Source organism: Electrona antarctica (genome assembly GCF_951216825.1).
Source record: "Electrona antarctica genome assembly, chromosome: 14".
Taxonomy (NCBI): Eukaryota; Metazoa; Chordata; class Actinopteri; order Myctophiformes; family Myctophidae; genus Electrona; species Electrona antarctica.
The window spans coordinates 14,241,995-14,256,183 of NC_136795.1; the positions used below are offsets into that span (position 1 = coordinate 14,241,995).

At 43.2% G+C, this 14,189-nt stretch overlaps 1 protein-coding gene across 1 annotated transcript in view; it reads left to right on the plus strand.

The window, feature by feature from the left end:
• grb2b (growth factor receptor-bound protein 2b) overlaps positions 1 to 14,189 on the plus strand; it is a 43,821-nt gene that overhangs the window by 18,194 nt on the left and 11,438 nt on the right. The window lies entirely within an intron of this gene.

Here is a 14,189-nt window from a genome sequence, read left to right on the forward strand (position 1 = left end):
AATATCTCCCAATTATCACACATTTCCCCTCACACACACGGCTGAGTTCAACTGCATTGGTATATAACAACCCTTGCTAATTGCAGCAGAATTTCATGCAGGAATATCTCACTGTAATAGAGCACCGAAGTCTGACGTCACTTTCAGTAGAGGGAGCCAGTACACAGGTTCATGTATTGTTTTAGTTGCATTGAAATCCCCGCGATTTTAGGTCTCTTCATATAAGGGATGATCGGTTTATTTTTCAAACACAGTTCTTATATGAAGAGATCTAAAATCCCCCTATGGGGAATTCAATGCAAAAAGTACATCAACCTGTGGACTGGCGCCCTCTACTGACAGTGACGTCAGGACTTCGGTGCTCTATACCGTCCATCTTAAGGTTCACTTCTGTTGGATTGTTCATTTCAATTGTGTCTTTCCTCCATAAAGTGAGTGACCCACCCTGCCTTTTCATTTACACTTGAAGCTTTTGGGCATTTATGTGAGCATAATATACATGTTCTTGGTTGACACTCACACAGCAGGAGATGACTAGTATTCTATTTTTGATGACTAGTATTCTATTTTATAATTTAATGCTGACTCAATTGAGGAAGCTCAGATAAGACAATTTCTCTGACTCAGTATTTCTCCTTTTTTGTCTGATAAATACCAGTGTGACCCTGTTAACCCATTTAGACCCGAGTTAAAAACATTCACTTAGAAAGAATATATATTCAAAGATTTGCGCCAAATTTTTACGATTTTTCAAAAATAGCAGACCTACAAGCTTGTAGCGCGCCACTCGGTGGCGCGCTATGAGCTTGTAGATCTGCTATTTTTCAATAGCTAAATTATAACGTGTGTGTGTGTGTGTGTGTGTAGTCTTCAGTTAAGTGGCTCTTACACAGAGTCTAAACGATAAGCACTAAGCCACGACTTGAGAGGTGCAAGAGAGCAGTATCACGGTTAGGATTACCCACAATGGAAGGACAGCAAATATTGGCCTAGCCTCCGATAATGGAGGAAAGTACATGTTTGCAATGCATGTGGCTTCGGTGTCTCTTCCCGTTTGTGCTACATTCTGCGTGGCATCTGTCAGCGGGCGGCCCAAATGTGCCCAGTGAACTGGTGCTGATCAGGGGCACCCATTCTCCACTCTGTCCACAGAGGTGGAAGACAACGCATACACTGATTGTTGATGTGCTCCATCTCTCTCATCTCTCTCCCACTCACTCGTTCAGTCACTCAGACACAATCTCTTTTTCTCCTTCTTTTTCTCCTTGATAATATATTGATCATCCGTTGAATCAAAATGACATGATGGCTGTGTGCGCTATTGCGTTGCCTCTGGCTGCAGGCACACAGTTTATCGTCTTAACATTAAAGTTTAATGTGGCCTTTAGAGTCCAGCTGTCTCACTTAGTAGCAGTGTCAGCATACCTTATGTGAACCCCAGCCGGCAGTATAAGTCTATCGTATTCATAATAGGTTTTTGAAAATCTAAAAACAAAACAAAACAAAAAACACTAAAAGAGCAACACTGAGGCACAGCCTTGGGGGTTCCTCATCTTTGACAGACTGGTTTATGTGTTGGCTTAACCAGCTAGTGGCAGTTTCATCCTTCCCCCACTTTCACACTCTTTGTTTCTCTCTCTCTCCTTCATAGAGCTGATGAGTTTAGGCAATGCTGGCTGCATCAGTTAGCCAGAGGCCTCTCAGCCTTATCACCACCACCACCATCATGAGCTCCATTACACACAAGCAGCCAGCCTTGCCTCTCACTCAATACTGTCTAAAGACAGAGTTGAGCTACTGTGTACAGGAAAGCCCTGTCAAATTGATAGACTCACACACTCGACTAACGAAAGTGAGTGAGGGCAAGGAGAGAGGCTTACACACACACACACACAAACTCTAATTCGGTAATCCGACATTGGTCGGATCTGCGGCGGCTCATTAAATCAACCCTATAAAGCAGGGATTAGCACGGCCCCGGCTTCTTTGATCACAGACAGACTACACACATAACCCCTTCCCAATAGATGACGTCTGCTCTACTTGGTCTGTTGCATCCATCCATCACTCTATTTCTTATTTAGAGACATGAATAGACAAAGTACTGCTGTCTCTAACTTGTTTTACTTGCTAATCCATTTATCTCAATTAATTTCACATTTATATTTTCATATTTATTTATTAGGAAAATTGCTGACTTTGCCAAACAGTTTCTTCAATTGAAGTCAGTAGTAGTAGTCTTCTTCTGTTCTTCCCTGATGAGAATGGATGGTTACATGCAAGACGAGTAAGACTGCCCTTAACAGAAGAGATGTATTCTCAACAATGAAATTGTGCCAGATTGGCTGCCATGAAAATAGAATGCGCTCAGACAATGTCAGATAGTTATTTATCCCTGAGGAGCTCTGTTTAAACCACAAGTTTGTCACCTTTTTCTTTAGCCTCCTACTACTTTATCAGTTTGACTGAGACTCTTGCCAACTCCTGTTACTGTTCGTTTTTAATTGGTAAACAAAGACATAAAATAGAGGTGTATATTGAATTAACGGTATATAAATGGTAAATGGTGCATTTATATAGCGCCTTTATCCAAGGCGCTTTACATAGATTGTGCATCAATTCACCCATTCACACACACATTCATACACCGATGGCGGCAGAAACCATGCAAGGCACTAGCCAGCACATCGGGAGCAATTTGGGGTTCAGTGTCTTGCTCAAGGACACTTCGACACTAACTCTGGGGGAGCCCGGGTTCGAACAGGCAACCTTGCGGTTACCATCCAGCCACTCTACCCCTGAGCCACCGCCGCCCTATATAATTGGAGGAAGTGTAGAACAAATGAAGCAATATCGATATTGTGAGACATTCTTACGCTTCTTGAGGTGAATGCTTCCTCCCCAGCTGAGCAGCTGGTCCAGCAGCCCTGATCACCAACCACAGTTCATGTCACAGAAGTAAAACTATAACAGCTGTCCAGCCCGAACTCACACACGTATCTTTTAGCTCATATCTTTTAGCCCTGTTTTTCTCTCTGACTGCCTGTTAAACATGGATTGCCGAGATTTTTAAAGTGTACCGTATTTGTTAAAATGTTGTTTTTATGTGGACACGCCCACCAGTTCATGCCTGGTTTGTCTGGTGGGTGGTGATCCACCTGAACTGAAGCCGCACCCACAGCTGTTGTATGATAAAGGGGGAGGGGATGATATGGTGGTCACTATATCACTGTTTTTTCATTAGCATGTTTGACTGTCACGGTTTCAGCCTCCAGAAAGAAACCCTAAATACAAAGGGAAGACATCTTTGCATATAACAACCACACCAAGGGGTCCAATGAAGTACTGTCACCTCATAAACACATGAAAAACTGGAAAAAATACAAAAATCACAGCACTCCATCTTTAAGTCTCTCTGACTCTCAAATTTGATGTCAGGCCATTATGGGGCAATTCTGCCTGTAAATTGAAGCAACACAAGAACCAAATAGTGTTCAGGTGTGCCAGGTTACAGGTAACCTCACTACAAAAGCAGCACAGCAGTTAAGAATCACTTAACACTTACAGTTGCTGTATTAATTAGAATTGACCACCTGTCTATTTTCACTATGGGGAGGTTGACACGTGTTCTTCCATCTTTGTTGAGAATAGCCTTTCGGTAATTAAGGCCTTCAAAATAACAGACTGCCTGTTGCCCGCTATCTGCCCCTGCTATCGAGAGAGCTCGACTTCATACCATCACGGCACTTTAGAATAAATGCATACATACTCGTATCATATTCTTTACAGTCAGATCAGAACCTGTCTCTTTGTAAAATGTTAGATTCCATGATGTAACCCCATGAAACTTTGCCACACAGACTAATGGCTGCCGCTAAAATGACATTTCTGATTTACAGTAGCTACAAGGAAGGAATGAAATGAATAAGTTGAAATTGCATTAAATCTTATGTATTTAGTAATAGTTGTTTCATTACATGTAAGAGTATTGCTAATTTGTAATACTTAGTTATTATTAGTGTCGGCGACATTATTGCAAGTAAGGTGAAATCCTTCTCCAGTCCATATGCATGCAATGTGATATGACCTATTAGGGAACCGGCATTTGATGGAGTTGTGTTGTGTGGTTACACTCAGCTGTAGGGTGTCATGGAGTCTCCCCATGTGGTGATGGCCCAGAGCTGTAGGGTGTCATGGAGTCTCCCCATGTGGTGATGGCCCAGAGCATTGTGTTAATTACAGTAGCACCGCAAGCCGTCATTAGTGGTAGCTAGCGTAATCTGTGTCTCTCTCTGAGTCATGGCGCCACTTATCCTCACAGCCTGGCTCTGTTCCGTCCTGCTGCGAGCCTCCTGCTTCCCTGCTGGGAGCAAAGGAGGTCACTATGGATTGTTGACATTCTGTCATGTCAGAAAAAGAAAGTAAGAGTAAGAAAGCGTATCCATCCCTGCTGGGAAGTAAGTAGATCAGTGTTTATCTGTCCCTGTCAGCCTGGTTACCAACAAGTGCATAACATGATGGGAGTTTTTGCAGCGAAAACTTTGTCTTTTGGGTTTACAAGAGCACATTCTGTACACTCGATGCTGATTGAAATAAGTCTGTAGCCATGCTGCAAATTTGAATATTACAGCACCAAGTCTCCCAGTTCGAGGTTGGTGTGTTACAGACAGTTCATGAGGATGGGACTCTGGAGTGTGTTTGGCTGTTTGCACAGCGTCTCATCACTGACATGCACACGCTCATACACAGTGTGATCCATTGGCGCTGCAGGGGTCGCCGCAGCCGCCAAGCCGCCAACGCGTCAACATACAAGGCCTGACATTCCATTCCAACAGGGACGTTCCACATAGTTGAACACTTAACTATTTGCTGTAACATTACTCACATCTATCTAGTATCTACCCTCTCACATACACACTGGAACACATGCACAGGCTACACTCGGAAGTATGCATGATCACAAGTCTCTCTGTGTCCGTTATCTTTTTGTGGCGCGAACCAGGCCCATCTTCGGAACATTTTCACTCGAAGCTGGTGGGATGGACTGTGTGATCCCAGACTGGTCGTACTTGTGAGGATGTGTTTTTGAGATCTGAGGATCACGCAGTTCAATTCCTATATCCATAAAATGGTTTGGTTCATGAATCATGACCCAGTTGATTTGCAGCACTGGATATTCTCACTTCATCACAGCCTGTTCTAGTATACTGAGAAACGGTAGGACTTGAGTTTGCCTTGAAGCACTGTTTATTTGCACTTCAAAATAAATGTTGTGATTAACCTTGTCACAGGCCTGTCGCCTTTTTTCCCCCTTTTTTTTGTCAGTACCGCATGCACCTTTTCGTCTCATGGAATACACATTTTAATTAAGCAAGAAACATTAAGTAAGAAACATGCATTCATTCAGTTACACAGGAATTTCAGCAGTGTGCTGTGGTGTATTCTGTTGTCCATTGGTTGTCTCGGTAGCATGTGATCTTTCTTTTGAGTATATTGAGTATTTACAAGTTTATATCCCTGTGTTTGTGAGTTAATCCGCGGAATAGGAATGTTTATTTTTTCTTTATTATTCATGTTTGGAGACAACAGACTTTGCAGCCGATGAGGTTATTCTGAGGAAGCTTCACCCGTCTGTTATATGGCTGACCTGCCCAGAGCTCGTCTGTTATATGGCTGACCTGCCCAGAGCTCGGATTAATTCACACTCCAGCATAATCCCTGCTTCTCATTCATGACAATCTTATCTGGATTGTGCTTGCAGTGTAGGAACGTGTTCCTCCCTTTTTACTCTTTTCCCTTGGTAATCAATCCCTGTGTACTGGTGGACTCATCCTCTCGCATGTTAATTTCTATAATCTAGGTACAATTTCTGCTGGTTTGAGGTTTGCACAAGTTTACTTATCTCTGCATGGTCATCAAGAGTATTTGTATGTGGGACCAAGTCGGCCTGGTGCCAGCTGTGCACTAGGAGATTATCTCTGGATTGAGCCTTGGGTTCCCTATAATAGAAACTCTTGCAACTGTTTTGCCTTGGTCAGATTAAAAAGACAAAAAACAACAACAATCTCTTTGGAGAGGGGGGGCGTAATGCAGCTCATCCATAGTAGTACATTAGCACAATGCAGGGTTGGCATCTAACTCATGGTCACAATGTTGCAGTTGTGTACTCCCTGTATGGGAGGAGGACACTGACAACAAAGAAAATGTTGTATTTCTCTTTCTTAACACGAGCCACAGCTCTTTCTTTCAGTTGCACTTTAATGGCACTACATTGACCCCTAAGCAATGGAGTTGAAAGAGCATTTCTGCCAATAGGACCGTCTTAGCCAGCCATTTCCACTAAGTACTACTATATGTCCTATATAAACTGGTTACATAGGTCTATTGCCCTGCAAGGTTAACACAATCTGCAGGCAAGGCTAGGTTTCTTTGGCCATACTCATTCAAAGGAACTCCCACGTGGTTCCATGTTATCACAAAGCCACTTGTGTAAAGATTTACGACCTTGTCTGCAAAGCGACTTTCTCTTTGCTCCTAATCTGAGTAAACTGCCGTCATCTCCAGCTCCAGGCTAGAAATGTAATCTCTTTACGCAGCCCTAGCAAACGTCTGCACCGGTCACTAACAACATAATGTGATGAAGTGATACTTGACAAATCGGTTGCCACAACAACAAAGACAGACTTTCTTCTCTCCTCACTATGGCCCGTTCGACATCTTGGGGCAGTTAGGTGTGTCATCCAACACAGTCTCACTCGCGTCGTCATCAGTAAATGGACATCGCCTGGTCTTTCATCAAAGGATTTATATCTTGACAATGAGGTTCATGACCGTCTGAGGCGCTTATGGAATACATCTGATTGGTCCATCAGTGTTCATCTGAAAACCATGTTGACAAAATGAGATTCCATGATCGCCATAATAAATGATTTCAGATCATATCAAACATCGACTCAAAGGACACATGCTGTTTTTGGTTGTGAATCTTTGCATTGTAAAAAGTAGCATGCGTCCAGTGGACGTCTCGATGCTTTGTTTGATGCGTCCTTTGAAAATGAAATTTATTCTGGAGCTTCAGTCTAAAACGGCCTCTCACCCAATCCAGGCCTATGGGATGGTAGAACCTCACTCACGTGGTGCACAGTGCTTGTGTTAAGGCAGTAGGCGTATGCTGGCCAAGGCAGAGAGAGATTGCCAATGTGAGGCATGTTTGTTACCAAATCGCTTATTTCTAACCTAAAATGTTTTCAGATACATAAGTTAGTGTGTTTAGATGGACGTGCAACTATGGGAATCACACGGGTGAATGAAATAAAGATTAATTTATATTCATGAAAGTCTGTCATCACGCAGCATGTTTTCATTCACAGGAAGTAATTAACATTGGCTTTTTAGGGACTTTTGATATAAAAATACACAAACATGTTTTTTTTCCCTATCTATTGTTAAGTATGCCCTTATTATGATAACCACAGATATGCTCTAAAATTGTGTCAGAGATGCAGGGCTATGAGCATCACTGATACACTGTCAGTTGAGAGTGTTGGTCAGTGAAAATGGGGAATCTACAAGCTCAGAATGCCTTGTAGATATGCTATTTTTGAAAGGAAAAATGTTAAACATTTTCAGTTCACCTATAATGACAAAATAATGTTGCCAGGTTGAAAGTGGCTAACAAGACCTTGTAATGTATTGGATAGAAACACCTGGCCTGCAGGATTGTTGGCTTTTATTTATACAAGTTAATTATTGAGTTGAGTGTGATTAGGACTGGCAGGCATTCTGTCAGGGGCCTTCCCTCAGGGACATGCTTAGTGCTAATTTAACTGAGATTGTACAAATGTAACCAGATCGGTCCATTTGGCTACAATTGTACACTTAAGTCTTAAGATGTAAATTAACATTGCTGTGTAATGTTGGAAGGTTGCACAACTTATGTAGCCTACAACAAGTATAGTGTAGAACGCTATGTTGTGTGTTGTACTGACTAGACTAGATTATTTGAAACAAATACACTATTGCGGACAGTTTTCCTCTATATCCTTTAGAATTTCAATTTCAAATGTTTATTATTTTTAACATTTGAAGATATTCAAATATTTTATATAATCTATTCTAAATTTAAGAAACTCGGTTGGTCTGTGTCGGTCGGATGTTGAATGTCAAAGTGTCTGAGGCCTCATACACACGTATAGAACACAAATGTTTGGTCAAACCATGTGACTCCCATTGGAACAGCATTGAGGCGGCCATCAAACAGAGACAGAACATATGATAGAACATGCGTTCTGCATGTGTGTATCAGGCCCGTTTTCGGTGCAACACTCCCCCTTGCCTTACCCACCGCACTGACACGACACCTCCCCCTTTAGGATTAGACCGCGTTTCGCAGCAGAGCCACACGGAACATTTCCGGGGGATGCGTGGCAGACAGGCAGCATCGGCATTTCGGAACAACATTGACCACCACCTCCATTGCCGTGCCAGACAAATACAACAGGGTTTTTCGAGTCCCAAACAATTTTTTAATAACTTCAATATTTGCCCGAGTATAGCTACTAGCTAGTGCTACAGGTCAAAAGACAAAAAACATAGCTAACGTTGGCTAGCTAGCTCACACATACTACACAGTAGAGCTCTTCATGGGTCCAAAAAAATGGTTCCGAAATCCAAAATAAATCTGTGACATTCCGAGAGAGAGACCCGACCCAGCCAGGCAGACATAGCCTACATGTGGACAGACAGAGAGAGAGAGGTACCCTACAGACTGCGTGTCTCATCTCATTTAGTCAGTCTCATGTCAGTTAGCATTGTGTTTGGTCAGGGTTGTGGTGGGTTATATCAGTTATGTCGTGGTGAGTGAGTGCGCTTTTTGCCTGTAGTGACTTCACACAACACCTCCCCCTCTGTGCTTCAAGCGTTGAAGCTTCGATGTCGCCTGTGACAGTCACAGCAGCACAAGCTGCTCGTGTCTGCAGGCCCAGGACATCACAATCTGAGAGCTTTGTGTGAGTCAGTGCTTAGTGGCTCGACTAGACACATTATTAAAAGAGCACAGGGCAAGCAAGCACATGTTTGCCATAATTGTCGTACATTGCCAATGTAGCTATGTAGAATCAGAGTTTAGACATATTTTGAATTATTGGAAGAAGAAAGAAATAGTCCAGCTGACTTTAAGAACTGCACACAACAGAAAACCTTTGAGCATGATAATGTAGCTCTTTAGTGGCAATACTCTGTGCAGTGGCTAGCTACTGAGATCAGTCTGTGACTGGAGAGGGGGTGAGCAGGTGTGTGCTCGTGGAGAGGGGGTGAGCAGGTGTGTGTGCTCGTGGAGAGGGGGTGAGCAGGTGTGTGCTCGTGGAGAGGGGGTGAGCAGGTGTGTGTGTGTGTGACGCTCATGTTGTTGGTGCAAAGAGAGGTCATTTAGAGCTCACAGTATTAGGCACACAGCCCAGGCAGCAGAGGCTGGCTGTTTGTGTCATGCATCGGGCTTCACACACACACACACGCACGCACACGCACATTCACACACACACACACACACGCACATCAGGCTTCACACACACGCACATCAGGCTTCACACACACACGCACATCAGGCTACGCACACACGCACGTCACTTAACTCTCCAATCTCTCTTCTATCGCTCTACCTACCTATATTTTTCTCCAAATGGCACATAGATGCACTCCCCCAGACAAAAGCTTCCGCAGAGTCTCTTTGAGACACACAGCAACAGGGCCCCCCTCCCTCCACAGGCTGTGGTAGTCCTCTGACAGCTGCCACGCTGCATGCTCACTGGAGTGCATGGGCTGCTCACACAGTCTCTGAGTTGGGTTGAGCTGAAGTGAGAAGTGATAGGCTACACACACACACACACACACACTGCTATTGGCACTGACTCTGGCGAAACAGTCATCTGTAAATTCTGATTTACAAATTCACAAATATACACCGGTATAAAATGACTATTAAAGACTATAGTAGTATACACTCACTGTAGATGCTAATGGTTTTTGGTACACAGTAGATTCTACAGTGTATTTCTACTGTGTACTGTACACAGTAGTAGTCTAGTCTTCTGTGCAATTCTGTGAAAAAACATGAGTCATGGAACAATATAGGGGGGAAGCCACCAGCCTACTGTGCATACGCTTATTGATTGTATGGGTGCACATTAAAAGGCGGATACGTTCCATGTGCACTGAATTAGATTTTACCTTGTCCACCTAAAAAAGATGGTAGTAGGGCACGATCCTGGATCACACACTGGCTAAATGAAGGGCCACTTCACCCCTTTTGCAACCAGATCTTATTTTAATGTTTGGGAGACAAACACTTTCCTTGGGTTTTTATGTGGGTAATATGTGTTTTTAGATATTTTAGTATTTCAAAGTTTCCATGGGCTCCATGATGTCATGGACACTGGGCTCACTTACTTCCTGGACTACATGTTGTCTCAGTAAGACAGCCCTCCCCCTAATTGTAGTCCAGGAAGGAAGTGAGCCCAGTGTCCATGACATCATGGAGCCCATGGTTGGATACCTTGAAATACTGAAATATCTAAAAAGACAAATTACCCACATAAAAACCCCAGGTAAGTGTTTCTTGTCTCCCAAACATCATTATAATAAGATCTGGTTGCAAAAGGGGTGAAGTGGCCCTTCATTTAGCCAGTGTATGACCCAGGATCGTGCCCTACTACCATCTTTTTTTAGGTGGACAAGGTCAAATCTAATTCAGTGCACATGGAACGTATCCGCCTTTTAATGTGCACCCATAAGGGATTCAGTGGAAGGGAGCGGAACAAACGGCACATTAGTCAGCAGGCCTGATCTGTGCTGTCTGTGGGTTTTCTGTTCTTTTGGCAGTAACTCGGTGGTGTTGCACCTCAGGGGAAGGACTCATCCACCAGTAGTATTTCTTGCGCTTTTTGCAATGAGGAGCCGATCAAATACACAAAATGACTCCCCCCCCCCCCCCCCCCCCCTCCCTACACCCGCGACCCCCCCCCCCCCCCCCCTCCAATGAGCTCTACTCACTTTGCTCCTTTAAATAACATTGACTCTGACTCACTATCTTCTACTACAGTCTTGTGTTGGGAAGGATGAGATTCACCACCAGCCCTGGCATCGTCTGAAACTGTTTAGAATGTCAACGAGACAACAGTTAAGTCTTATGAGTCACAGATTACTAGGTGGTCCATCTATCTATTCTATCTTATTATAGCAGATTTATATTTTCTCGCAGGCTGTTCAGTGGTCCAAACATGTTTGGCAATATATGACCTAGCACACATCTGTAAATTCAATATATATGCAGTATTTGATATCACTTTGTCTTAGATTTACGTACAGTCCCTGGTTGTTTTGTGGTGAAAAATGAAAGAAAAAGAGATTGGCTCGAGCATTAAAACATTTTTAGCATTTTAACACACATTTTTGATTGTTCAACATAAAATGTACTATTTCAATTTTATTTAGTCCATTTATATACAGAATAGAAATGCATGGTTACTGACATAAACTCCCCAATGTGACATGCCACATTATTCACATTCTTCATATTCTGAAAGCTACGGTCAATTATACATGGCACAGGAAAATGCACTGAACATTACATTGAGGTAGTGTAATATTGCATATTTGGCCTATACTCCCTGTCACCATAGCTTTTGTAAATAGAAATGTTATTGTACTGGAACTATTTGAGGTTGCCCCCTTGAACAGGAAGTTCTCCCATTTGAAATGCCTTGCTACATAAACCTTATTTTGAATATGTTTGTCATTGTATTTGTCTGGTTAAATTGCCGGGTTCAAATTATATTTCATCTATTTTATTTTGGATAAGCATCTAACGGTTTTGGTTGGTCTCACAGATTGGATCACTTTTTTGTCATTGCACATGGGGAAGTGACACATCGCCCCCGCGTTCTATCATGAAATGGAAAAAAGTTAAAGTTTGTCGCCTGTCTGTGGGCTCCCTCACCTGAGGGTGATTCAGCTTAGACCTCGAACCCGTCGGTCAGTGAGCGTCTTTTACAGATAATGGGCACACACCCACTTCGTTTCTCTCCTCCCCTCCCTTTATATTACACACGCACGCACGCAGCCATGCACACACACACACGCTCACTCACTCGCTCGCACGCTCGCTCGCTCACTCACTCACTCACTCACTCACTCACTCACACACACACACACTCACACCCTCTCTCTCACACACGCACACACTCTCTCACTCACACTAACACACTTTTTAAAGTTGACAGCAGTATTTCAATGTTTTCGCATTCAATTAGTATAAAAGCATTTGCAAAATTGCAACAAGTAGCAGCAATTTATTCAAATGTAATTGAATTAAAGTTAGTTGCTCTGTTTATATGAACAGAATTTCTATGTACCGAGCTCATTTGCTGTAAACAGTGTAGGGTGTGTAAACAGTGTGTACACAATGATTTGTATTCCTTAAGGTGGTTGTATTCCATTTGACATCCTTCTCCTGTCACAGCAGCTCACAAATCTTGCTGCTGTTTGCACATTGTTGTACTTCACCCAACAGATATGGGAAGTACTCTCTCCCACCCCCTCTCCCTGTCCACCTCACAACAATCTGTACTCAGTAGGAAGGATGTCGCACACACCATTTCCTCCATAACTCTTTATTGCCCTTTTTTGAAGAAGAGGAGAAAGAAACGTGTGGCCTTTATTTGTTTTAATGTGTGAAGTTGATTTAGCAGCCAATGGCATCGACAAATGGTTAAAGGTGCATTCAGTGATTTGGGTGATTTGGAAAACCCCCTGGTCCGCCCCAGTAACAAGATGTGCACATGCATACAGTACAGTGGGGGGACACGCGACAGGCCAACAGCACACACACCAAGGCCCGCCCCCGCTCGATCCTGATTGGTGGAAGGCTGGGCCACCTAGCCAAAAACGAAACCTAAGGTTTTTTGACCCCCAGGGGTTAACTGGGGACAGGGAGGAACTCCTTATATGGTCAGCACACTCTATAGTAGGGAGGATTATCACAATAAAATAAAAAAATAAGTGATATTTGAATTAAGTGAAATCACTGAATATACCTTTTAATGTGTAGTTGCACAGCTGCGTCACAATACCAGTTAAATAATAGGCTGATGTGAGAACAGTCGGTGTCAAAGGGATAAAGGCACCTGAGCCCGTAAAACCACTGGTGCCATCTAAACAGCTGTGCGGACGGGTTTAAACAATCACAATGGTTATGTTAATTTTGTACCACATGACTGGCGAGTGCACATTTGTAGATTAACACAATCAGTGCCGGGATTCCTTCAAAATAGAAGCTCGGGGGTGCCGGGAAGACATGGTTGCTTTTACTCTGTAAAGCCCCCCCCCCCCCCCCCCCCCCCCCTTCGGATCCGGAAAAAAAAACGGAGACATATTTTTGCTTGCTTACCTTGCTCTCGTTTCCATAATATCGCTCGATGATCTCTCGCGTTCAGATTTTGAACGAGAGGCAAGTTGAAGTCAGAAATGAAGAGCTTAGTATATCCATCTGGTCAAAACCACGATTGATATCATTGAAAAAACCCGTCGATTGGATTGCTTATGACGTGTACACATGTCGGATGGACTGAACCAGTTAAGAGCGTCTTCTAAGTACCTAAATTGTAACTACTACAATTTTAACAGGTTGATTGATTTTGACATGCCGAAAGACAGACACACTTAAGGCTACAACATTAAAGTCAGATGTAGGCAAACGGAAATTACAACACCTGGCCCAGCTGTCAGATATTTGCCTCCCTGCCCCTGGTAAACATACTCAATGCTGCGTTCTGATTCACTGGTGGAGGTAATAATGAATGAAATTAATGAACCCAAATAAAGTTACAATTGAAACTACAGCCTGCTATTCTACATTGTGAAGGTAGAGCATAAGAAACCACAAGACCCTGGGCCGTGGCTCAGCGGTCCAGTCACCTTGGCTGGTAATCCAGTCTGGCAGTGTGCCGCAGGTTCGACTCCCGATCCCAACGGCCTTTACGGCATGTCATCACCCCATCTCTCTCCCCATTTCCTGTCAGCCTACTGTCTGTCCCTCCATAAAATAAAATAAACCACAAGACCGCTTCATTCTTTTGTTTGATTTTTCAGGTGCCACATTTCAAAATACATCGATGCGTGAAATTGAACTTGCGTAG